The sequence below is a fragment of the Monodon monoceros genome, unplaced genomic scaffold, assembly GCF_005190385.1.
Source record: "Monodon monoceros isolate NGI ecotype Baffin Bay Population unplaced genomic scaffold, NGI_Narwhal_1 Super_Scaffold_18, whole genome shotgun sequence".
Lineage (NCBI taxonomy): Eukaryota > Metazoa > Chordata > Mammalia > Artiodactyla > Monodontidae > Monodon > Monodon monoceros.
In genome coordinates this window covers 125,588,811-125,615,145 of record NW_021703774.1, presented here as the reverse complement: position 1 = coordinate 125,615,145, position 26,335 = coordinate 125,588,811, and the positions used below count along the sequence as shown (strand labels likewise).

At 41.0% G+C, this 26,335-nt stretch overlaps 1 protein-coding gene across 3 annotated transcripts in view; it reads right to left on the bottom strand.

Moving 5' to 3' along the window:
* Positions 1-25,501, bottom strand: part of JAK1 (Janus kinase 1) — a 139,151-nt gene extending 113,650 nt beyond the window's left edge. The window contains exon 1 of one of the 3 annotated variants that reach the window (XM_029227833.1): positions 25,272-25,501. The gene's annotated coding sequence lies outside the window, so the exon portion shown is untranslated. Of the gene's footprint in view, positions 1-2,477; positions 2,544-24,334; positions 24,354-25,271 lie in introns of those variants that run through there. The other 2 variants (XM_029227834.1, XM_029227836.1) reach the window with 2 other exon arrangements.
* Positions 25,502-26,335: the final 834 nt, after the last annotated feature.

Sequence of the window (26,335 nt, the reverse complement as noted above, 5' to 3'; positions counted from 1 at the left end):
GATTTCAAGTCGGTGGGAAGAATGATAATTTTTTTTTGTGGTGAGACAACTGGATAGCCAGTTAGAAAAAATATTAAGAAAGCTAGCATTCATCTGACACCACATACTAAAATGTGTTCTGTCATTTAAAAATATCAAATATACCTAATACTAAGTCTAAATAGAGATAAATGTTTATATAATTAGGGAAGTCAAAAGGTCTCTCCAACATGACATCAAAAGTAGAAACCTTGGGGTTTCCCTGGTGGCACAGTGGTTAAGAATCTGCCTGCCAATGCAGGGGACACAGGTTCGAGCCCTGGTCTGGGAGGATCCCACATGCCATGGAGCAACTGAGCCCGTGTGCCACAACTACTGAGCCTGCGCTCTGGAGCCCATAAGCCACAACTACTGAGCCCACGAGCCACAACTACTGAAGCCCATGTGTCTACAGCCCGTGCTCCACAACAGGAGAGGCCACCTCAATGCGAGGCCCGCACACCACAACAAAGAGTAGCCCCCACTCGCCATAGTTGGAGAAAGCCCACGTGCAGCAGCGAAGAAGCAATGCAGCCTAAAGTAAATAAATTTTAAAAAAGAAAAAGAAATGTTTGATAGGTATGAGTACATGAAAATATAAAACTTCTGTATCAAAAGACCCTAAATATATAAGCAAACCTGAAGAAAAATATTTGTACCATGTATCACAAAAAGTTAATATTCTTAACATATAGCTTTAAAAAAAGAAAAAAGAAAAACACAAACACACCAATAATAAAATGGACAAAGGGCCTGACAAGGCAATCCACAAAGAAAACATGAATTCTCAACATGAAAAACAAAGTTTAAATATACTAATAACCAAATATCTATGAAGTAAAATAGAGATTTACCATTTTTTTACAAATAGACTGGCAAATTTTTTTAAATTATAATATCCACAAATTGATTAAACGTGACAAAGCGAGTACTCTCATTTAGAAATATAAACATCACGTGAGTTCTGCAGAGCAATCTGTAAATGTCCTTTGACCCAGAAGTTCTTTCTACTTCTAAGCAAATAACGATGATATACAAGATTTAGCTACAAGGGTCTTCATCACAAAGTTATTTAGAACGACTAACAAAACAATCTTAAATATTCATCCAGGAACACAGAATCACAGTGAAGCCACCTAACAGAATTCTACACTGAAAAAAATAATAACATATGTATATACACATATATATATGTAATTATGTATATATATACATGTGTATATATATGTATAATTATTGGAAGATGGAACAATATTCATGATTCACTAACAAACAAAGGAAAGGTTATAAAACATCATGCAGTATATAAACACAATTTATGTTGGGCATGTGCACATAAAATTGAGAGGATATTCATCAAAATACTGACTAGGGTTATGGGATTCCACATGGCTTTTATTCTTTTCTCTGGATTCTAAATCTTCAATAAATAAGAAAAACTTTTGCAAAAAAACAGTGAATATAACTTCTTAAAAATAACTTCCAAAAAAGGAGACGGCAGCCAATAATATTTTATGTACAGAGTAAGTGACTGTCCCCCAGACCTACTTGGTAAATCAGGCACACAATACAACCAGCCATTCCATCCTCATATCCCAAGACAGGAAGAAGAGTAGATCAGGATGGGCAGAATGCCTAGTCGCACACCACAGTATAACTCTGTGTCTTACTACTCAGGTTGGAAAACACTAGACTTGAACTGCCCACTACAACTTAGGAAATATGAGATGGGATCTCCTCCACTTGTACAACTCCCTCCACATTGCCAAGACAGCAGCTCAAAAAATGGTATGGAGGGTGGGGTGAGAGCTGTCTGCAGTGCAAAAAAATACATGCCAATGTATGCAAAATGGTATGAACCCAGTGGAGAGCAATTTACAATCTTGATAAAAATTATTTTTGAAAAATTATAAATGCACTTATCTTTTAGCCCAACAACCTTGGGAATTTATCCAACCCTGTACATATGAGTTATACAAAGAAGCACTGTTTGCAGTAATAATAGCATGGAAACAAATAATATATCCATGAATATGGAGACTGGTTAAGTAAACCATGGTACAGAACACACTGGAGCTCTAATAAATACATACATACATACATGTAACATACACACACATGAATAAGGAAATATTCCAGGTCCTAATACAGAAAGAGAGGAGGATATACTGTAAAATGAAAGCAAAGTGCAGAATAGTATATAGAGTATGCTACATTTTGTATAGAGAAGAATATATACTTGTGTTTAATTGTATCTGGACACAAGAAATGCATAAAAGAGGTTATTTAAGGGGGCAGGGAAGGAAGCTGACTGACAAAAACTGGAGCAAGCCTTTTCAATTTGTACTAAGTTATACTGGTTTACTTTCTGAAGCATGTGAATATAGTACCCATGTCAAACAAAATATCAACAATGACAACAACAATAACAACAATAATGAAAAGTTTAAAATGCTTACCAATAAAGCCTTGGCAAGAGGCAAATTTGCCACCACAGAGTGAGGAGCATCAGAGCTGAGCAACAGATTACACAGGAATTCTCTTCTGCCTCCGTTGGAAAGAGAGAGAAGAGGTGAAACTATTTACAGATCACCTACCACAGGAAAGTTTTCTGCATGCTATCACATTAATATTCAAATTAACCCTAGTTAAGTATAACCAGCCTCATTTCTGCAAATAAGTAAATGGTGGTACATAGTAAATGGCAAGCTATTAGGTCACGTGTCCAAAGTCACAGGGCTATGACTGAAACTCATGCTCTTACCCGCTCAAACTCTCAAAGAAAAAATATTTAAGTCTCAGTAAAAATAAAAATCCTCTAAGTCAGTCACTCACTCATAACCACACTTCCTTCTGCAGTGTTTCCTCTAAAATTGTTTACTAAGTTTTGAGAATAAATGTTTAAGTAAAGCAAACACTCTACACCAGCAGTCCCCAACCTTTCTGGCACCAGGGACCGGTTTTGTGGAAGACAATTTTTCTACGGACTTGGGGGGGGGAGGGGGTGGTTCAGGCAGTAATGCGAGCGATGGGAAGCGGCAGATAAAGCTTCGCTTTTTCGCTGCTCACCTCCTGCTGCGCGGCCCGGTTCCTAATAGGCCACAGACCAATATCAGTCCGTGGCCTGGGGACTGGGGACCCCTGCTCTACACTAATAAAAGGATGATCTATATTTTCCAAATTAATGAGCTCCAAAAAAGTTAATTACTGGGAGCATTATCAGATGCATTTTTTTCCTTCGTTGAGGATTAACTATGAAATGCATGCAAAATCACTGAATAATGAACTTCACAGGAATCGTAAATCATCTTTTGCAGTAAGATGATAAAAAATGATATTACCATGGAGGGAGGGAGGGAAGACAGAAATAGCAACTAACATTTATTGGGCACTTATATATACCAGTCACTGTTCTAAGTGCTTTGAATATAAGGACTCACCTAATTCTCATAAAACCCTATGAAGTAGGTACTATTACTATATTCGTTTTACAGATGAGTAAACTAAGACACAGAAAGTTAAATAACCTGTCCACACAGACTATCCAAACTCCACTGCCCATACTACTCCCCACCATACAATATTTCCAGGCTGCAGCAACTGAGAATGAACAAGAGGACAGCTCTTCTCTAACAAATCAGTGAATGATTTGTAATCTTATGTATTTCACTGTCTAAGCTGTTTTATTACAAGAAAAGGAGGCTTCAACTGACTGTCAAATGGATCAATAAGACAAAAAAGATTTAAACCCCCTGATTTCAGAGACTGGGCTACAATCTAAGCCAGAGATGAAACCTACAGAAAGGCAGTAAGGAGTGGGCGTGAAAAGGCAAAGAGCAGTGAGAACAGTATTTCTTTCTCAACTTCATATATGTTAAGTGAAAAGGTAGCTCCATGGTCATATATCTGGAAAACAGTTGACTAATACTCAATAGTTTCTTATTTTAGTTTTCCAAGAAAAGGATAAACTAAGCAACATCAAGCGATTCCCAAACTTATCTGACCATGAAATTCTTTACTCACAGAGCACCTTGAGAACAAACCACACTCAGGGAAGCTATTGGACTAAAAGGATATTCAAGAGTTAAAAATCTATCACACTTGGTGACTAACAGTCCAGGAGAGATGAGTCAAAATAAGCCCCACAATATGGCTTAGGTAACAAGTGAAGGTGATATGAGAGGGAGGTTAAGATAAAGGGCAGTTTTTTATGGAAAAAGGTGAACTTAGTTCACCTGTTTGACTTAAGAGTTGTGTAAAAAACTGCCAGTTCACAAAACAATTGAAACCAGCATCTCGAAGAGATATTTGTGTGTCTATGTTCATAGCAGCATTATTCACAATAGCCAAAAGGTGGAAGCAACCCAAGTGTCTGTCGATGAACGGATAAACAAAATGTGGTATATACACTGAATAGAATATTATTCAGTTTTAAAAAGGAAGGAAATTCTGACATATACTACAATGTGGATGAACCTTGAGAACATTACACCAAGTGAAATAAGTCAATCACAAAAAGATAAATACTGTATGATTCCACTTAAATGAGCTACACAGAGTAGTCAAATTCATAGAGACAGAAAGTAGAATGGTGGTTGCGAAGGGCTGGAGGGAGGGGAGGATGGGGTGGAGGGGTGTTGTTTAATGGGTATAGAGTTTCAGTTTTGGAAGACGAAAAGCATTCTGGAGATAGGTTGCACAATGATGTGAATGTACTTAACGCTACTGAACTGTAACTTAAAAATGGTCCAGATGGTAAATTTTATGTTGTGTATCTTACCACAATTAGAAAAAAATTTTAACTGCCAATTCAAGATGTTGTTAGACATTTGCTGTCTCTATCTGTGTAGAAACCTCTCATGCCACGTGGTCCTGCTAGGACTACAGATCACAGTGTCCTGCCCTGACCCCTACTGATGACTGTCCACCTACGTGACCAAAGGATGACCCAAGCAAAAGTCCTTTGGAGAGATTTGACAAATGGAAGCCAGAAAAACACCACCTTGGGTCAGCCAGTTGTTCTCTTTTGAGCCATTTGGAGAAAACCTCATTGTGGCAAGAAATGAGACCAATGAAAGAAAAGCAGAACCAAGTAGGACTCCTAAAGAGATCATGCCTTGACATCGCTGGAGCTCACGGATTCTCTTCCCCTGCTCTTTAGAGGCTCCAGTTACCTGGGCCAATAAATCTCAACACCTTTCCTGTGCAAACCTCCTCCCCCCACACCTCAAACACCAAAAGAGAACAGGGACATCCAAAAGAAAAGCAATTTCACTGAGCAATACGACCCTTTTCAAGAATTTTCTCTCCATAGTTCCTTTGAAATTTTATCTGCAGTATCACATACTAGAACAGTAGTACACAGTTCCATAATTTAGTAAGTATAATTCCAAATTTAACACAATCTTTCCAGTTGGTAAATACATCATCGTGTTAGGCCAGAATATTTTTACATTTCTGAAGAAACAATAATTTAAAAAAATTATCAATCTAAATCTATACTAGATTATATAGAGGGAGAGCTATACAATGCATAAAATAGAAATAAATTTAGAAATACAAGTGTTTCTAAATTATCTGAAGTATAAAATAAAAGAGAACACCTAAGCATTACCCTGAAAACTGAGGCTTTGGAGGAACATTCTAATACTTAAGTCAAAGAACAGAAGAATATACAGATAAGATCTTTTATCTGTGCCTTATTTGAAGAACTTTGCCCTTTCCAAGTTGTTCAACTCAATGCTCCATAACTATAGGTTCCCTTGGTTTAGTTTTCACTAATAATTGACAAGGTCTAATTTTATTAAATACAAATCTAATCAATAATGTTTATGACTGCCTAGGTATAATTACTCTCTTTTGTGAACCAGCAGACATGGAGAAAGGAGAAAATAAAGGGAGAAGGAATGCTGCTAGCTCTGCAGACTTCATCTGACTTAGGCAAAGAGGAGATCTAAAAAGCTGTCATGCTAGGAATTAATGTCAAACCAGTTTCATATCTGGAATCTTAAAGACTCACAGCATAAGGCTGCAGAGAGATGCCTGAAGCAAAATCTTAAAAGTAAACTGCGCTCCCCAGGGAGTGTAGTTATGAACTTGTTGTCACAAGTCTTTGCAAAGATAAGCCAGCCATGTTGATTTCACTGAAGCTGACCTGACCAATAAAATAACTTCACAACACTGGGGGATACCATCCATGTGCAATCTTTACAACCACTAATCAAGAAATGATCCATCTTCTGAAACTGCTCTCTCTTTATCATGAAAGATTAGCAGCCAGCATTTTAATCATAAGGGGGGTGGGGGGGAAGACCCTATTTTACTTGGAAGAGTTTTAAAGGTTCAATGCTGCACACCTGGTAAACACAAAAATGACAAAGCCTGTCTCTTCCCCAGGATTATCTTCCAGCTACTTAAGGTGGCTTCTATCTCACACCTCCAGAGCAAATCTTAGAATCTGGCAGTCCAGAATGTTTACAGTGCTCAGGGGAAGATCTAACAGTTAGAAGCACTGCTCAGGCATCCCGCAGTCCCCAGGACCATTTATTTGTCAAGGAACCTACAGAACTTACTGTCTTAGAAAAAACCAACTGGGCAGATTTATGATATTTCTGTTAAAATACAGTGTGTGCTTTTTTAAATCATGGCATAAATAATACCCAAAATCTTAAAATGTGAATAACTTTCAGACAACAATACCATTTACAGTCTCCTAATGGAAATAATCAGAAAATTCAAAAAAAAAAAAAAAAAAAAAAGGAGGCACAAAGGTGTCTGTAACAGGATTATTTATAGTAGGAAAAACAAATAATATATATGCAACAGATTAAAGGGTTAGGTAAACAAACTTTCATTCATCCACACCATGTACCATAAAAAGCTATCACCCTAACCAAAAGTTATTACCTCATAGGGGTAAAATTATGAGAAGTCACTTGGTGAACAAACCAGATTACAGCACTATGTTCTATGATCTCCTTGGAAATTTTTTAACTTAATAGTTCCATATATCCATGAAACAAAGTCTGAAACACTAAAATATTAACAAAAATGTTTATCTGAGTGACATCTTAGAATTATTTATTTCTGATTTTCATAAAATGCAAATATGTTATTTCTTTAAAATGTTAATTAAATTTTTAAAGAATTCACCAGTAGCCATAGCAAATTTCTAATGACTGCCTCATAAGGGCCAATATTAGGCTTACATCCTGACTTCTCTAAAAGTAAATGCAAGAATGGCTAACAGTATTCTACATGAAACTACTTTTTGAACATAGCTTGGATAAATTATCTAAAATTAATTAAAAAATAACTCTTTAGAGAAACAACTAAAAATGCAACGGCCTAATGTCTCTAGAAAGGAAACATAATACAGATCAATGGAGATCCCATAAAATATGTATCTTTCTTGTATAAAATTAAAAAGTTACAATTAGTTTTAATTCACAGCCCGAAGCTTTTTAATGACTAAAGAAAAAGGTAAAAGGAAAAGAAGAAATAAAAACTTTTCTCTCCTCAGAGGCCCAAGTCAGGGTTAGCAGATTGTCTGCTTTGAGGCACCCTGTTTCAGTCATAAATACCTTGACCGAATTACTTCCCAGGCTTCATTCCCACAGTGAGAATGTGCTGAGAGCAGGCCCCGCTGCAAGAACAAGACAAAGACAGGTGGCATGTGGTATGTGGGCAGGGCCTTGAGTATGACCAGAGGCAGCAGGTCTGAAGACCAGGCCTCCAGGAGGCTCTGTGAAACCAGGTGGCAGCAGAGGCACCCGTAAGCAGCTGGACTTGAGCAGACTGTCAGAGGGGAGGCATTACAGGCTGTGCTGTTCCCCAAAACCAGTCAAGAGCACTGCAGCCACGGGGCACAGTGGGCGAGTACAGGGCTTGGGGCTAACTCAAAATCACTTCACCTCTCTGAATCTCAGTTGCCTGAAGTCTCAAATGAAAGTTATACAAGAGAGCACCTTTTTATCTGTAATGACCTCTCAACACTTTGTTTTTCCTGTTCTTAATATAACTGTTACCTCCATTAAGGTCTAATTAGATTAGGGGTGCTGTGTCAAGAGGTTTTTCTCTTGACAAAAGGAACAACACAAAAAAAGAAATGCCAGCCAAACAATCAAATAGGCCTTCCACAAGACAAACCCACAGTTAGTGTCTATGCCTGGCATTCATGTGATCAATAATACTCCACTACTGACCAGCTGCTCACTAGCAGGCACAAGGCTGACTAGGACTAGAAGGATAAATAAGAGGGACTTGGTCCCTAACCTCTGCAAATTCCAGTGTGGCAAGGGCCGAAAACAACAGTTTGCCATCTCTTCTCCCATGAGATACTGCCCTTCATAATATCCAAGGTAATGACTGGACCCTACATAATCCTAATTTCTCTCAGATAATTTCCAAATCTCCTACCCACAAATACATCTTAGACGTCTCAGAACTATTTGAACAAATGGGTACATATTTAGTTACCTAAGTTCTACCTCTGACTACCTTCTGTATCATTTATGACTCAATCACAAATTGAGCATGATGCTAAAGTGGTGGCCCACAGAGGTCTTGGGTGAGTCACTAAGTGCTCTGACTCTTAGTTTTCTCTGTTGTAAAATTGGGGAAGGAAGTGTCCCTGGGAGGCTTTGCTTTCTTCAAACTCTTAAAATTATTATAAGATGTTATGATCATTGTGTAGCTACAAACCCTTAAACAGCACTTACTAGAAAATGTCTATAAACTTAGAACTAAATATGCTGGCATTTCATAGCAGACCTGTCTCCATGTTCTCTTAAAACCATTAGAGTTATCAGTTCTAACCTAAGAAAAGTAAACAAGACTCGAAGCCAAGAAGGAACTCGTTTGACTGCTTTCCTTGCTTCCCAATAATCAAAGCAATATTCTCGTAAGTGTCTGGCTCCCAAATACCTGTAAATGTCTTAATTCCGCCTAGCATAAGCAGTATTTTTCATCTGATTCGTAGCTGCATGGCAATGTTCCTCTTTCAATGTTGCCTGACGTTCCATTGATTTTTTTCTTACTGAAATATATCTAGCTACAGAAAAGTATAAAAAAAACATGGATTTTTTAAAGAGGACTAAATAGGTCTCCTCACTGGATCCCTACTATGTGGCAAACACAATGGTAGTGGTTGGTGATACAAAGGTCAGCCACAGATGAGGACAGACAACTAAGCAAATTAGTGCAATAATGTGTATACCATTCCAGACTGTGTCTGGTTCAAGTATGACACATAAGCCTTTAAAGTATATCAACGAAGGTAATATACTCTAACAACTACACTGGTAGTCTTGAGTTTATAAACAGTTGGGCGTTTTTAAAAATTCATTCCCAGTTCGTTGTTTGAAATTTGGAGCACATTTTCCCCTAATACACACTACTATAAATGTGGTTAGGTTTCCAAGCCAACACACAAAAGACCAATTTAACACAAAGTATCTGAAACACTATACAGCTGCCCTAGCAAATGAGCAGAATATTACTGCAGCCAAAGAGAACCATGAGTGATCTTGTCATCTGAAAGCTGGAGTTTGAGGGAAAGTCAACTGTACGTTAATAAGGGGTACAAATGGAGTGGCGAGGAGGTGCCTGTAGTTTTATGGCAACTAAGCTCAGGGATTTTGAGACCAAGGGCCAGGTAGACCTGGCCTAACTCAAATCCAAGTTCCCCCAGATAAAAGCTGGGTGCCTTTAAACATGTTATTCAACCATTCTAAGCCTCAGTTTATTAATCTGAATGACTGGCACAGAATAAGCATTCCATAAACAATACTTTACATACATTTTTTTCATTTGCTTGAGATTATACAACTTTCATCTTCCTTGGAATAAAAGTATCCTGGGGCTTCCCTGGTGGCGCAATGGTTGAGAGTCCGCCTGCCGATGCAGGGGACACAGGTTCGTGCCCCGGTCCGGGAATATCCCACATGCCGCGGAGCGGCTGGGCCCGTGAGACATGGCCGCTAAGCCTGTGCATCCGGAGCCTGTGCTCCGCAACGGGAGAGGCCACAACAGTGAGAGGCCCGCGTGACACACACACACAAAAAAAAGTATCCTGAACACATAGCTGGGATTATCAGTCACTATTAGAAAATGTTTGGGGTCTCACATAAAACAGATTTTTTTAAGTGTCTAGGTAAGAAATGTACAAAGAAGGGGATTGATGAGAGTGCATTACACATGAGAAAAGGGTAGCATGAACTAAAATGCAGTAACCAGGAAGAGACTGAAGACAGAGGGAAAAGACAGGTATATGATGTACGGAGGATTCTCCTGATCAGAGAAGATATGAGATGGAATCTCAGGGACTTTCCAGATGACTTACTGGCTGTCTATACAATGAGAAGATGGGAGGATAACAAATAATAACAGTGGCAAACCTTTATAGGATGTTGGTATACAAATATACACACTTGCTCATTTAATCCTTACAACCCTATAAGGTAGGTGGTATTATCCTCATTTTGCAGTTGAGAAAACTGAGGTTGAATAACTTGCTAGTAAAATAAACTCAGCTTGTAAAATAAAGCAGGATTCAGACCCACAGATGCTGGTTCCAGATTTGGGAGTCCAAACCACTATCTTATACTGATGCTTTTGTAGTAGTGGGAACCCAGCTATTTGCATAAGTGGGCTTCCTGCATCAGAAGTTCATAACTTGAATAATATGTATCTATAAAGTCCCCACTTATAAACATAAATGTTACATTACATTTACAGACTTTCTGGCAATGTTCAATATTTGGGATGGGGGTTGGTAACTAACATTTATTAAATGCTACTGAATCTCAGGCACTGTCTGAAGCAGTGTTCTACCTCATTTAACCTTCACAAAACCACCTTGGTGATAGGTTCTATTAAATCCACTTTACAGTTAAGAAAAACTGAGGATCAATTATGAGCCCAAAACCACAGAGCTAGTGTCAGAGGAAAGCCTAAGACCGGCTCCTCCTGGTTCTAAGTCCAGAGTGCTTTTCATAACACATCTAGTATACTCAGATCCAAATAGGTAATCGTGGGACATGTTACATAATAACCAGGTAATATAAAATAACAGTAAATCAAGTTCGATTTTAAAATGTCAAAGATATTTCACAGGAAAATACTAAATTATCTTTAGGACAGCTAAATTAACCCAATTACCCATCTCACCTCCCACACCCTCATCCCTGCCAAAAAAAAAAAAAATTCCTTTCAGATCCTCTTTATTACTTAGCACCTAACAATACCAAATACAACATAGGTGGCTAGAGACACTTCTCCAAAAGCCTAAAACTACTTCAGAAGCATTACGTTGGAAAACAGGATAGGAACGCATTCCATGGGTTCTCATTTAAATGCCAATGTCAGAAATAAAAGGGAGGTGGGACAACTAACAAGACAATAGAAAGGAGGCTTTTTTAAGAGTTGAAGGGTTTTCCAATTAGATCTCAGTAAAGCTGGGGGACAGTGGAAGAGTAGAAAGTTTTTTGTTGTGTTTTGTTTTGTTTTTAGTGAGAGCGCTGCACATTTGAATTCCAGCTCTGCCATTTATTAGCTTTGTTTGCTCATCTGGAAAATGATGCCATTAAGATCCAACTCTCTGGCTATTAGAAGATTAAATTAAATATCAAATTCAAAGCATGTAAACAGCTGACGTAGTAAAAGCTGCCTAATCTTTTTTTATTTTTAACATCTTTATTGGAGTATAATTGCTTTACAATGGTGTGTTAGTTTCTGCTTTATAACAAAATGAATCAGTTATACACATACATATGTTCCCATATCTCTTCCCTCTTCTGTCTCCCTCCCTCCCACCCTCCCTATCCCACCCCTCTAGGTGGTCACAAACCACCTAGCTGATCTCCCTGTGCTATGTGGCTACTTCCCACTAGCTATCTATTTTACGTTTGGTAGTGTATATATGTCCATGCCACTCTCTCACTTTGTCACAGCTTACCCTTCCCCCTCCCCATCTCCTCAAGTCCATGCTCTAGTAGGTCTGTGTCTTTATTCCCGTCTTACCCCTAGGTTCTTCATGACCTTTTTTTTTTTTTCTTAGATTCCATATATATGTGTTAGCATATGGTATTTTTCTCTTTCTGACTTACTTCACTCTGTATGACAGACTCTAGGTCCATCCACCTCACTACAAATAACTCAATTTCGTTTCATTTGATGGCTGAGTAATATTCCATTGTATATATGTACAACATCTTCTTTATCCATTCATCTCTTGATGGACACTTAGGTTGCTTCCATGTCCTGGCTATTGTAAATAGAGCTGCAATGAACATTTTGGTACACGACTCTTTTTGAATTATGGTTTTCTCAGGGTATATGCCCAGTAGTGGGATTGCTGGGTCATATGGTAGTTCTATTTGTAGTTTTTTAAGGAACCTCCATACTGTTCTCCATAGTGGCTGTACCAATTCACATTCCCACCAACAGTGCAAGAGGGTTCCTTTTTCTGCACACTCTCTCCAGCATTTACTGTTTCTAGATTTTTTGATGATGGCCATTCTGACTCGTGTGAGATGATATCTCACTGTAGTTTTGATTTGCATTTCTCTAATGATTAATGATGTTGAGCATTATTTCATGTGTTTGTTGGCAATCTGTATATCTTCCTTAGAGAAATGTCTCTTAGGTCTTTTGCCCATTTTTGGATTGGGTTGTTTGTTTTTTTGTTATTGAGCTGCTTGTACCTTTTGGAGATTAATCCTTTGTCAGTTGCTTCATTTGCAAATATTTTCTCCCATTCTGAGGGTTGTCTTTTGGTCTTGTTTATGGTTTCCTTTGCTGTGCAAAAGCTTTGAAGTTTCATTAGGTCCCATTTGTTTATTTTTGTTTTTATTTCCATTTCTCTAAGAGGTGGGTTAAAAAGGATCTTGCTATGATTTATGTCACAGAGTGTTCTGCCTATGTCTTCCTCTAAGAGTTTGTTACCATTGCAACAAAAAGAATAAAATACCTAGGAATAAACCTACCTAAGGAGACAAAAGACCTGTATGCAGAAAATTATAAGATACTAATGAAAGAAATTAAAGATGATACAAATAGATGGAGATATATACCATGTTCTTGGATTGGCAAGAATCAACATTGTGAAAATGACTCTACTACCCAAAGCAATCTACAGATTCAATACAATCCCTATCAAACTACCAATGGCATTTTTCACAGAACTAGAACAAAAAATTTCACAATTTGTATAGAAACACAAATGACCCCGAATAGCCAAAGCAATCTTGAGAATGAAAAATGGAGCGGGAGGAATCAGGCTCCCTGACTTCAGACTATACTACAAAGCTACAGTAATCAACACAGTATGGTACTGGCACAAAAACAGAAATATAGATCAATGGAACAGGATAGAAAGCCCAGAGAGAAACCCATGCACATATGGTCACCTTATCTTTTTTTTTTTTTTTTTTTTTTTGCGGTACGAGGGCCTCTCACTGTTGTGGCCTCTCCTGTTGCGGAGCACAGGCTCCAGACGCGCAGGCTCAGCGGCCATGGCTCACGGGCCCAGCCGCTCCACGGCATGTGGAATCTTCCCAGACTGGGGCACAAACCCGTGTTCCCTTCATCGGCAGGTGGACTCTCAACCACTGTGCCACCAGGGAAGCCCTGGTCACCTTATCTTTGATAAAGGACGCAAGAATATACAGTAGAGAAAAGACAGCCTCTTCAATAAGTGGTACTGGGAAAACTGGACAGGTACATGTAAAAGTATGAAATTAGAACACTCCCTAACACCATACACAAAAATAAACTCAAAATGGATTAAAGACCTAAATGTAAGACCAGACACTATCAAACTCTTATTAGAGGAAAGTCTCATCCTCTTGCTCCCTCTCCTTCCCATTGGACAAGATGTGCTACACATCCCACAAACCTGGAAGCTACCCCAAGCACAAGTTCACCAGAAGACTGAGAAAGTGCTTTTCTCATTTTCCACCAAACCCACATCATGATTCCCATATTGCCCCAGAGCCTTTTTTTGCCTGCTCCTTTCAAGATATTTACCATCTTGGTGTCACCTTAGGTTGGGTAAATCAAGGGCCTAGTATTTATTACTTAAATTTCTATTTCTCACCAAAATATAAGTTGGGGCTACTCATATAAATATATAAGACTTACAAAACAGAACGATTCATTAAAAGGAGGACTTAATACATGTGAAAAGTGATCTGGTGGGAGACTGAGGCAGGGAGATCACTGTAAGAAAAATGAATAGCAACCTAAAATAAGCAAATAACTTGGCCTCGAGTTTTTGGGCAAGGAAACATTATGATTTACACAACAGTCTTTCTCTTTTCCTTTTTTATAAAAAGAAACATATAAATTCCTGAAGAGGAACATCAAAAATTTGCCTAAACTTATTTATTTAAGCCACTGACAGGACGAAGAATATCACCATAGTCTTCCAAAATACTTGGTGATCATTCACAAAACTGTACTACTTTATACAAGAATCAAGGATTTAATTTGGCCAAACTCCTTCTAGTAAAAATGTTCCCGGGGCTTCCCTGGTGGCGCAGTGGTTGAGAGCCCGCCTGCTGATGCAGGGGACACGGGTTCGTGCCCCAGTCCAGGAGGATCCCACATGCCGCGGAGTGGCTGGGCCTGTGAGCCATGGCTGCTGGGCCTGCGTGTCCGGAGCCTGTGCTCCACAACGGGAGAGGCCACAACAGTGAGAGGCCCGCGTACCGGAAAAAAAAAAAAAAAAAAAAAGTTCCCACTTTGAACCTCTACAAATTGTCTACAGAGGATTTAGCATTTACTCAATAATAACCCAGGTATCTTCTGTGAAAGGGGATATTACAATGAATAAGTCCCTGTCCTCAAGAACCTTGGGACTGCACAGTGGAGGGAAGTCTACAAAGGAACTGAAGCACAAGGCAGAAGACAATGCCCTAGAAAAGAGGATCACACACCACTGAAGCACTAAGTATACACATGCCTCTTGTTGGGGGTTGGGGCGGAGAGAACAGGGACATTTGAAGGGGCCTTGAAAGCTACAGAATTGTGACAGATAGAGAGCATGAGGCATGGGCAAAGTCCGTGGAGGAGGAGGAGGCAGAAAAATATGAGGAATGTCTGAGGCACAAATGCAAAATAGTGAACAATCTACTTTGGCACAGAAGGAGAGAAATGGGAGAATAAGATGAAAAGTTGAAATCTTATGACAAGGAGCCTGGAATACTACAGTAAGGTGGAATTTGGACTGTTTTCTGTGGGGCTTCCAAAGGCTGCGGTCAGGGAAATTCTGTGACCTGAGTCAAGCTGCAGGAAGATTATCCAATGTCTGTATGGAGGACAGACTGGAGGGAAAGGCTGGAAGCAGGGAGACTAGGCTGGAGATTACTGTGATCCCCCAGGTAAAGAAAAGCTAGGTCAGAGGCAGGGAATGGCAAGAAGACAAAGAAGCCACACACTGGGAGGGAGCACTGAGAGGGCCTGGCAGACTGCTGGACTGAGGGACGGAGGGGGTGCGGGAGGGGCGCAGCAGGGCGAGAAACCAAGATGACCTAAGGCAGGGGTCAGCAAACTTGGGCCCACGTGCCAAATCTGACCTCTTGCCTGTTTTGTACAGCCAGGAAGCTATACAAATTTTTACATTTTTAAGTGGTTGGGAAAAAAATAATATTTTGTGACAAGTGGAAACTCGAATGTCAACGTCCGTACGTAAAGTTCTCCTGGAACACAGCTACACTTGTTGGTTTACACGTTGTCAATGTCTGCTTTAGTTCTGCAGTGGCAGAACTGTGGAGTTGTCACAGAGTGGCATGATCCTCAAAGCCGAAAATATTTACTGTCTTCCTCTCTACAGGATAAGTTTTCTGACCACTGGTTCTGAGGGTGGTGAACAGAGGTAGTACTAAGAGGAACAGAGAAATCATCCACTGGGTTGGCTGAGTCAGAAAAAGAGATGATATTAATTCTGGAGCAGTTAAATGGGAGGTGTCAACAAGACATGCAGGTAAGGGAGCCCAGATGAAATGGAAAGATCATCCCACCGTGGGGCCTCGGCACCTGCTGCTCCCTGCCTGGTACTCTTCCTCCAGGTCATGGCATGAGCTGGCTCCTGCTCATCACCCATCATTCAGGTCTGAGCCCAAATGTCATTTCCTCAGAGGTAGCCCCTCTCCCACCCACCTAAGCATTCTCTACCAATTACCATACTTAATTTTCTTTATCGCACATAACAGCACCTATTTATCGCCATGTTTAACATCTTAGAATGTTGGCTCCTTAAGAACAGGGCCCTGCCTCTTGTTCCCCACTGTGTCCCCAGTGCCTTGGCCAGTGCCTAAAGCTGCTCAGCTGGTATTTGGGGAGGTAGGGAGTGGAGAAGAAGAAATATGAATAAAAGGGACAACTGGAGCACAGGTGAAAGCAGGTCATCTGCACAGTTCTAGGAATAAATAAGATCTGCCCTTCTCAGAACCTTTAGGAAAGTCTGTATTGGGGGCGGCGAGAGAGGAGAGGAAGAGAAGACACCAAAGAGAAGAGAGCAAAGACACAGACAGAAAGGAGAGAAGTATTGTGTCTCAGAAGCCAGACAGCAGTGCGGTGTGGGACATCTTTCAGGAAGGGGGTGTTTAGCAGCATCAAATGCTTTAGATAACAAGCACAGAAAAAAGGCCTAAGTATGACAGCATAAAGTCACTGGTGACCTCAAAGAATAAGTCTCAAGTGTGTGGAGGTGGCAGTCAGGTTGCAAAGGGTTAAAGAATGAGTGAGTGGGAGGAAGTAAGGCTTTCAAGGCATTTGGCAGCAGAGTGGACAGAGGTGCTCCCGGTGTGGTGGGGGTGGGGGGATCCTTCTGTTTTTCATACAGTGACTCAAGTCTGACCTCACCAGCCTGCCTCTCGGTCCTCTCTGCTCCAGTTGCAGTGTTGGTTCCACCTCAGATCCTTTGCGCACGCTGTGAGCCTGCGCTAACAGGCTCCTCACTCTCTTAGCCTGGCTAACTCCTTCACCCTTCAGATTCCAACGTAAAAAAAAAAATGTGTCACAAAGACCCCCTCTTCTTACTGCCCCCCACCTCTGCTTTATACCAAACTAAGACATCTCTCCAGGTACTCAGAATAATTAAAACAAACAGTTGAATAATTGTTGAGTTATTGTGTCTTCCAGTAGCAAGAAAGCTTCTGAGGGCAGAAATCAGGACCGTCTTGTTCTCACATAATATGCAACCTACAGATAATTGTTACATAATGGAATGAACATGAAAACCTGAGAGCGTTTTTATCTCAGCCAGTTTGTGCATCCCAAGTGGCTTACTTCACAAATCCACATCAAGTAGGCTTACAATTTACGTTCAGGCCAGTCTGGCTTCCTCTGACCTCCCCTTCCTACTTCTGACCAACTCAGTGAAGGTCATTCTAAACAAGTAAAAAGATGGGGTGTTTTGGAGATACCACCAAACATCAAATGATTTTCCCAATTAGGTAACTGATATACAGTGATTAGCAGACCTGCCTAAAGTTTTACAGACGGCTTTACTGGAACAAAATCGTTCAGAATATTAAATTTAGGCATTAAGCATCTTCTTTTTTTAAGTCTGTACTTTGTGAACTAGCCCTAAAATGGGTTTGCAGGTGTACCTGGCAAAACATCCAAACATCCAGTGCACTTCTTTACTGTATGAGTCACATCTGTCTGCCTCCCTGTGTGTGATCAATTAAACTAGTTTAATAACAAGATTTTTCACTTGGAAAATATACATTTGGTAGATTGTTTTCTCCCTGATATTTTTCTTCTGTCTTTTCTCTCACCATAACATAAAAGATTATTTTAAATTCTACTAATTGAAAAAAATTGCTATAATTTACAGCCTTGCTATAGTTGAGCTTAATTAACTGTGCAAATAAGCCTGCAGATATAATTGTGCTTAACTGAATGAACTGCTGTCAGTTCTAATACCCTTTAAAACACCATTAAAAACAAGAGTTGCATTAATTACAAATTGTTCTTATCTATTCCCACTTTATACATTCGAACTTGTCTGAATTAATGTACCTGAAATTAATAGACCTAAATTTATTCTTTTAAATACCTACAGGTCAGCCTGTTCACTATATGAGCTGGACTTCCCTACCTACTGCACCCCCCCACCCAATAAAAATTAGGGAGTTCTACTGTTATTTTCCTTCTCAAATAGAAAGACAAGGAAAAGAGACAGCTAACATCTTTGGTATCAAAGCACATGGGATGAGACTATCATCAAGAGCTCTTTTCCAACCACATGACAACTACTGTTCTTGGGAATATGAATAAATGCAACATAAACATTACTAAGAAAGAACTACAGATATATTCAAAATATGATTAGGAGGAAGGACCAACTTTTTGTACAATTTTATATTTGGGGTAAATCTTGTTTTAGGAAAATGCAACACATACATGGAAAAAGGAACTAATAAAACAGCATTCAGGGGAAACAACATATATTTAAGAGTTCTCTTACACTTTTATAATTCATTAAACAGCAAAACTCCATAGCATATTATCTGATTTATAAGATTTTAAATTTCCACACAACTCTAAAGACACCATTTTACAAACAGGTATGCCTGTGCCTTTCTGCCAACAGCTCACCACTCGCTAAGTAAACTGAATCAGGGAGAGCAACACAGTACTGACTTTCCCGGGAAGTCTAGTACATTCCTACCAAATTATATACCTTGGATGGCATTTAAAGTAAAATTAAAAACACTTTGTTTCTCATTTTTTCTTAAAAAGAACTTATCTACCACCTTGGTGCGGTCTATATCTCTTCTAGATTTGAGAAACTGCCTTCTTTAGGTGCCTAAATGTTTTTGACTTATCCATTTCTAACTGAAGCCTTTGTAATATAGAATGTATCAGCTACTCTTTGTTTTGCATTTAGTGGGTCACACTTCCCTACCATCTTAAGGCATTCTGAATATAATCTGAGCTCTTTGTTTTTTAACACAAAGCATACTCACCAATCAGAAGGAGGAAAAAAAAAAGGAGAGCGCGCGTGCTAACAAATGTTTAGCTCACAACATGTACCTGGCACCATTCCAAAATCGTTAGGTGTATTTAGGTGTAGTCACTCAATCCTCAAAACAATCTTAGAGGTAGGTACTATCTTATCTTCATTTTATGGATAAGGAAACAGGCATAACTTGCCCACGTTCTTACAGCTAGGATCAAACCAACGGTCCAGCTCCAGAGCTTCCAAAAACACAGATTATGAAAAACAAGACTAATCTACAGTAAATCAGTCTGTGTACCATCTAGAGGCGTAATTTAGTTGACCTGATTTAGTCCCCCGCACCACCCCAACTGGTGGGTTCCAGCTGTTACCCCCTTCTCCACAGATAGCCACAGCTCCCCTTTTTAAGTTTTGCAGAGGCAGCCTCCTCTTGCAGACCTCTCCAATCACTTACCCTGAAGAGTGAAAGCTCCTTCTGTGAAGCAAAGATTCCTCACTGGGTTTTAATGCTGAAGAAAACCTCTTCTTCAAGCCTGTCCTGTAGCAATCCTGACTGCAGCTTCTTACTCCACCCCCACCTCTCCCCACCACTTGCACACCTCCCAAGCCCTCAGGCTGCCCTTTTCTGCTAAAGTCCAGAACTATATGGCCTCATTTCCATTATGCTCCACAACTTGACCTCTTCTCTTCTTAATGGACTGGTCATTATCAACACCAATTACTGTGCTGTACTGTGAAAGTGACACCTTCAATACGCTAAGGTATTTACGATGGCATTCACCCCTCCACTAAATGGCCCCAGCCAAGGTGCTCCACTTTTTGAGTTATGGCTCTGCTTTTCATAAACCTCTCCTCATTCACTTCCAATATAAAAATTAACACTGCCTGCCTCAGAGAATGTTCCTTCCTGTATTCATCCTCTTAACAATTCCCATCTCTTGTGTTTTTTGTATTTAATCTCCTATTGACTTGAAAACCAGTTAGGTAGATTGTCTACAAATCCTTTATAAATTAAAAGCAAACCAAAAATAAGTTTTACTCTACTATAAGGAAAGCATATACAGACTTCATGACATCTATTTTGGCTCTAAGCATTTTCTATTTCCTAGTAGTCTTCTAACAGTTGATCAGTGGTGGATAAGTAAGGAATGTTTTCTGTGATGGGGAGGATGAAGAGTTGCACAATGGTCAAATGAAGCTGACCCTTTATAGAACTGTCAGTGCTTCACAGCTGCTGCATTTTCTAATGAGGTTATTCTTGAGCTCAAAAACTGTGAATGGCTTCCCATCTTCCCTGTTCATTCGTTCAACACAGGTCACAGTCCCTGACCTCACACTGCACACAGACTTGTGCAGTCTTCACAGTCTGGCCCCATCCTGAATGTCCAGCCCTACCTCCTTCTGCTGCCTCTCAGTACCCTGCTCTAGTCACAGTGGCTGCCGTGTATAACCTGCAACTGAGAAACTCTCAACAGGCTCAAGGGTCTTCCACTAAACTGTAAACTCTATAAAAGCAGGATTTTTGCCTGTTTTGTTCTGTTTATTCACTCCCTGAGACTCATAGCAGGAGCTCAAAAAGTATTTACTGAATGGATAAATGGATGAACAAAATGCTGTGTGAATATTACTGGTAAGTAAATTCAGTTACCACAGATTAAAAATATCTGAACAAAGACCAGCTCTGTCTTCTGCCTAGAGTAGACTTAAAGAAATTTTCGTTTTGCTTCTAAAGCAGGTCTTGCCTCAGGATCGGCAGTTTACTCATAGAGCACCAAGGAAAAAAATGTGTGCCCGCTGCCAGCTGTTAAGAATCACAGATCATAAAATCTCAGAAGTAAATATACCACAGAAACGAACTTAAAGTTTTGTGCTTTCTTCTTGCCTCAAACTGCCAAAAAAGCTGGTGCACTTCAGAGGAAAGAATACTCACAGGAAGTAGTTTCCTGCCCCAGAAACCCGGTCATTTCAACATGGCAGCTGTTTAAAACCCCATGTTACCATAGGGTTTCGGGACAGGAAGCAATAGTGGCACACCTAGCTGAATTCAGGGGAGAGCAAGAAGCAGAGAGGAAACAACATGCCAAACGAGAACACGGCTTGGAGGTTAGCCCGCAAAGTATAAAAATAGTGAACCAATTCCTCTAATGTCTCCTATAATGTAACTGCCCGTACATCATATTTATTAGAAAAGAGAAAATGAAGGGCATAGAAACAAACAGCACCTTCCTTGGTCACTACTGCCGCTTTTTTCATCGTTAGCTCTTCTTCCAATATAAATGACTCTAACAGAAAAGAAATTGCTAAGAACGTTATTGTCCTAAAATGGAAAAGGGAGTAGACCATGGATGACTCTTCTCCTGTACTTTCTACTTTCCTCTATGTTCTAATTTTTTTATGAGTTTTCCCTCATTATAGTGAGAAAATAATCTTTATGTTTAAAAAAATACAGTTGGGCTTCCCTGGTGGCGCAGTGGTTGAGAGTCTGCCTGCCGATGCAGAGGACGCCCCGGTCCGGGAGGATCCCACATGCCGCGGAGCGGCTGGGCCCGTGAGCCGTGGCCGCTGAGCCTGTGCGTCCGGAGCCTGTGCTCCGCAACGCGAGAGGCCACAACAGTGAGAGGCCCGCGTAACGCAAAAAAAAAAAAAAAAAAAAAAACAGTTAAAAAATTTATGTTCTAATAATTACATAACTACATTAAATAATTCCTCTACCTAAAAAAATGAATAACAAAGAATTCAGGAACATCAAACCATCCAATCTTGGCATTCAACATACTGCCTCAACCCCCTTCCTCCTCAACGACCAGTATATATAACAATTCATCTGGTTTTAAAAAAATCATGTCTTACAGACAACAGACTTGTGGTTGCCGAGGGGGAGGGGGGAGGGAAGGACTGGGAGTTTAGAATTAGCAGATGTAAACTACTATATATAGCATGGATAAACAACAAGGTCCTACTGTATAGCACAGGGAACTATATTCAATATCCTGTGATAAACCATAATGGGAAAGAATGTAAAAAAGCATGTCTCTGTGTATCACTAAGTCACTTTGCTGCACAGCAGAGATTGGCACAGCACTGTAGATCAACTATACTTCAATAAAAAAAAAAGTCTTCACAATAGTTATAGTTATAATTTGCATAGCACTTCAGTTTCCATCCATTATTTACCTAGTTTTTCCCAACAGCTTCGTGAGATCGCCAAGATGGATATTTTTATTTTCATTTTACAGATGAAGAAAATAGGGGCCTGAAGTGAAGCAGCTTGCCATGACAGAAGCCAGGATCTTCTCGTTACCCACCTGGCATTCCAAAACAGGATTTCTCAAGACCAGCACTATTGATATTTTGAGCCAAATAATTCTCTGCTGTAGGCGGCTGCACCATGCATTGTAGGATGTTGAGCAGCATCCTTGGCCTCTACCCACTGGATGCCAGTAACACTGCCTCCTCTCAACCCCACCCCACCCCCACAGTTCTAACAATCAAAAATGTCTCCATAAACCTCAAATATCTCCTTGGGTGCACAATCATACCCAGCTGAGGAACACTGGTCTAAAAGAATCTGCGAGGTTCTTTCTGGCATCTTTATTCTACGATAAGGGTCCACAGAACACTGGACCACCATAAGTCAGACCATCAGAAGCTGCTTGCTCAGCAAGATTCAGTAATTAATCAACTCCCTATCCACTTAAAACAATTTTTTTAAATGTGGAAATGAACAAGAAAAACTTCCTTGCAAATACTCACATCTCAGATGATAAATCTTCTAAAAGCATACGACCTCATTAGAACATAAGTATATACATAATAAAGATATATAAAATAATGTGTGTTGGGGGAGGAAACACTTAACAGAGGAGTCGGAAAACAGACCTTGGTCTTTGTTAATAAACCTTATTAATGCAGTTGTACCTTAGTGTCCACTCTATTAAAATGGGTATAAACCTATACATTCTCAATACTTGCTCCAGCTGGGTTTCTGTCCAAATATATGTGTTACTTCCAGCTACTCAGAAGAAACTGAGTGATAACTTCAAAACATTATTAGAATCTGTGGTCTGCAGTTGAAACCACTAGTGTTTGTGAACCCAGAATCTAAACTGGCAGACCTCACTATCCCACTTAAAAGCACTCAGCTTAAATTTCTTCATGACATTTAATGAGTCTCTTTTCCTGCAAAAGCAACTTTGCCCTCAAAATTCCTTACTTTCTACCAGCTTTTTAGCAAAAGCTTGAATTGAAAACATTTTGCAAGCTAATTCCCCTTAACAACTTACATCTGTAAAAGGTAGATACCAATTGATCAGAAAGATAATTACCAGTACATACAGAACATTAGCCAAATTGCTACTAAGACTGACTAAATTACAACAAATTGAAATGTAGTTATATTTCGGGAAATGTTTGAATTATTTTGTCTATGTATGTATAATTTATTCACCCTCTATCATCACTTCCCAATAACAATAAGCAATTAGTATACTGTGGAGTAGGGAAACTAAACTGGCTTTATTCAACATGGAGTGTCACACTGCAATCCTAGTATTAAAAAAATACATTTTTGTAGCTATTTAGAGAAACTAAGATACGGTGTAAGTGCTTAGTTGATATGACATGCAAAGTTAAAGAGGTTGTGACTATTCCTACTCATAATGTCCACAATCACGCAGGTACCTGCATCTTTAAATGTGATCTGGATCTATACATAGGAGACATTTTCTCCATATTGCAATGCATATTGTACCCAAAGTGTCTGGTACCCTTGTAGCCTCCATTAACCTTCACCACAAAGTACAAAAGAACACATTGATCCTTCAATAAAAACGACTGCCTGGTCTTGAAAAACATCAGTCACCCAAAGCAAAGGCAGAAACAACACAAAATGGAGTTTCGGAAAGCGAGGAACAAAAATGTAATCAATATACAATGTTCATCTTAAAAATTTTTTCCACTGTGTAAAATGCCCATAACTCAAATCTTTTTTCTAAAAAAAAAAAAAAGCCAACAATCAAACACTCCATGATCATATCTAGTTGTTTCTGCATTATACTCATCACTTAACTATGTCAGGTTTTTAATGCTTTCCTCCCCCCAAAAAAGTAATAACAATTTTATACAGCTGTAAACTCTTGCCACTGAGAAAAAAGCCCTGCACTCTTAAAAAAAAAAAGTCAACAGCATGTATCCAACCAGGGGCATAAGACAGCTCACAGCCACGTATTAAGAGAAGTGGCACGGACGATGGGATCCTCTTTCCCATGGACACACAAGAATTCGCAAAGAATATACAATCAAAAAAACAAAAAAATGTGCACAAACACCTGGCAATAATCATACCCTTTATCTAGTCCCCTAGAGAAGGTCCTCGGTAAACACATCCAAGGCGCCCACTTCCCTGGAACCTAGGGGAGTGACCTGAGAGGGGTGTTTACTAGTCCTGCTAAAGCGACGTCTCCCTCTGATGCTTGGCGACGGCGTGCGGATGGGGTCTGAGGAGTTACACATGGAGCCAGAGGCCAGCCCCAGTTTCGGTTACTAGTCCCTTTACAGCAGGACTCGCAATTCCCCGAGTGGTTTGCTCTCACTGTTCCTCTTCCCTGGCCATCTCGCCCAGTGAGCGTCTTTCAGACTTTCCGCCCGCTACCTGGGGCCAGTGTCCCAACAGAACCTAAAAGGAAAGGGGGCGTCTCCTGAGTCCCCAGACGCCCCACTGCCCCAAACTGGGCCCCAAATCCCAGAAACTTTCCCTCGCTGAGATGGCAAAGAAGTCAAATGGCTAAGACGCTCAGCATCCGTCCTGAGGCCTGAAAAATCCTCCTTCCGCTCCCCGGCAATTCTGTCAGAGAGCTGGCGGTCAAGTTCTCGGTGCAACAGCGAGGGACGTCCAACCTCAAGCCCGCGCCTGTATCTCAGGGTGGTATAAACAGGATGTCAGCGCGTCCCAGGCTTGTTTATGAAAACTTGGTGTGCGCTCTGGGGGAGGGGGCAGCGAGCCTTAACCTTTCCCCTTCGGGCCTGGGGCCCCCGGCCTCCGACCTCCCGGCACCGGCAGTCTCCGCTCAGCTGGAAATCCCCCGCCTTCCCCGCCCGGCCCCGCTCGCCCCCACCCTGCCCCGGCCCGGCCCCCAGGTCCAGAGCCACGCTCGAGGAGCGGCCCCGGGTGCGCGACGCGCGAGGCCCCAAAGCGGCGGCCGCGTCTCCCGCCAGCGCCGGGCTCCCCGCCCCTAGCCTCCGGGCGCCGCAGGCTTCTCTACCTCCAGTCGGTGACACTCACCACTTCCGTGTGCGCCTGGGCCGGGGGGCTCCGGGTCACTGCGCGGGTCAGGGTCGGGCGGCCCGCTCCCTAAGCGGCCAGCCCCCCAGAGCCCCAGCGTACACGCACCGGGGGCTGAGGAGGGCGCGCAGGGTGGGCTACCAGGGCTGGGGCGCTCGGCTCGGCAGTCTGCGGCTGCTACCTACTCCACGGCCGCCGCGGCCTGCGCTACCCGCCTCCCGCCTCGCCCCGCGGCTGGCCCCGCCTACCACCCTGCGGCCGGTCCCGCCTCCCCGTGATGTCACGCGCGGCTGCCCCCGGAAAGCGGGGCGGGGACCGCGGTGAAGGCGGAGGCGGCGGCACCGCCTCCGCGCAGGACCCAGCGCCTCTAGCCTTCGCGCCCCGCCCCCATGCGGCTTCTCTCACTCCCCCAGCCCTCACTCGCTTCTTTTCATCACGTATTCTAGAAACAGCAATGCAAGAATGAGAGATCTGCGAGCGCAGAAAGTGAAATTGTCAGGATTTGGCCATAGGTTTACCCGTCTCGAATTTGGAGTGCCCTTCACCATATCTTTGTGCACCGCGATGCATTTCTCACAGGCCTCTGCCCCTTTTTGCCACCGAGCAAGAGATGAGCTTGTGAAGCATGAGAGTAATAGGAACTTAAGAAATTAACCTTCCAACGTTAACAGGTTACTTCACGTCCAACCCATTCTGTATTTCAAGGTCTTAGAAGTTTTTTAAAAACTTATAAATAGTAATAAAAACATTTGTTGATATCTAATGTGTGTCCAGCGATTTTCACTGTTTACTAATAACCCCTCAAAGTAGGTTTTATCTTCCTTTTATCTTTGAGGAAACAAGTCTTAATTATCTTAGTTAAGGTCACACTATAGCCAGATTCATACCTCATAGGCAGTCTACGACCAAATCATGGTGATTTTACTTCCTAAGTATGTCTCCAGTCCATTTGTTTCTCTAAGTGTTCCGACAACATGATCCTAGCTGCCACCATCTCTCATCTGAAGGACCACAAACATCTCTTAAGTTGTCACTCTGTATTCAATCCAGTCTCCAATTAATTC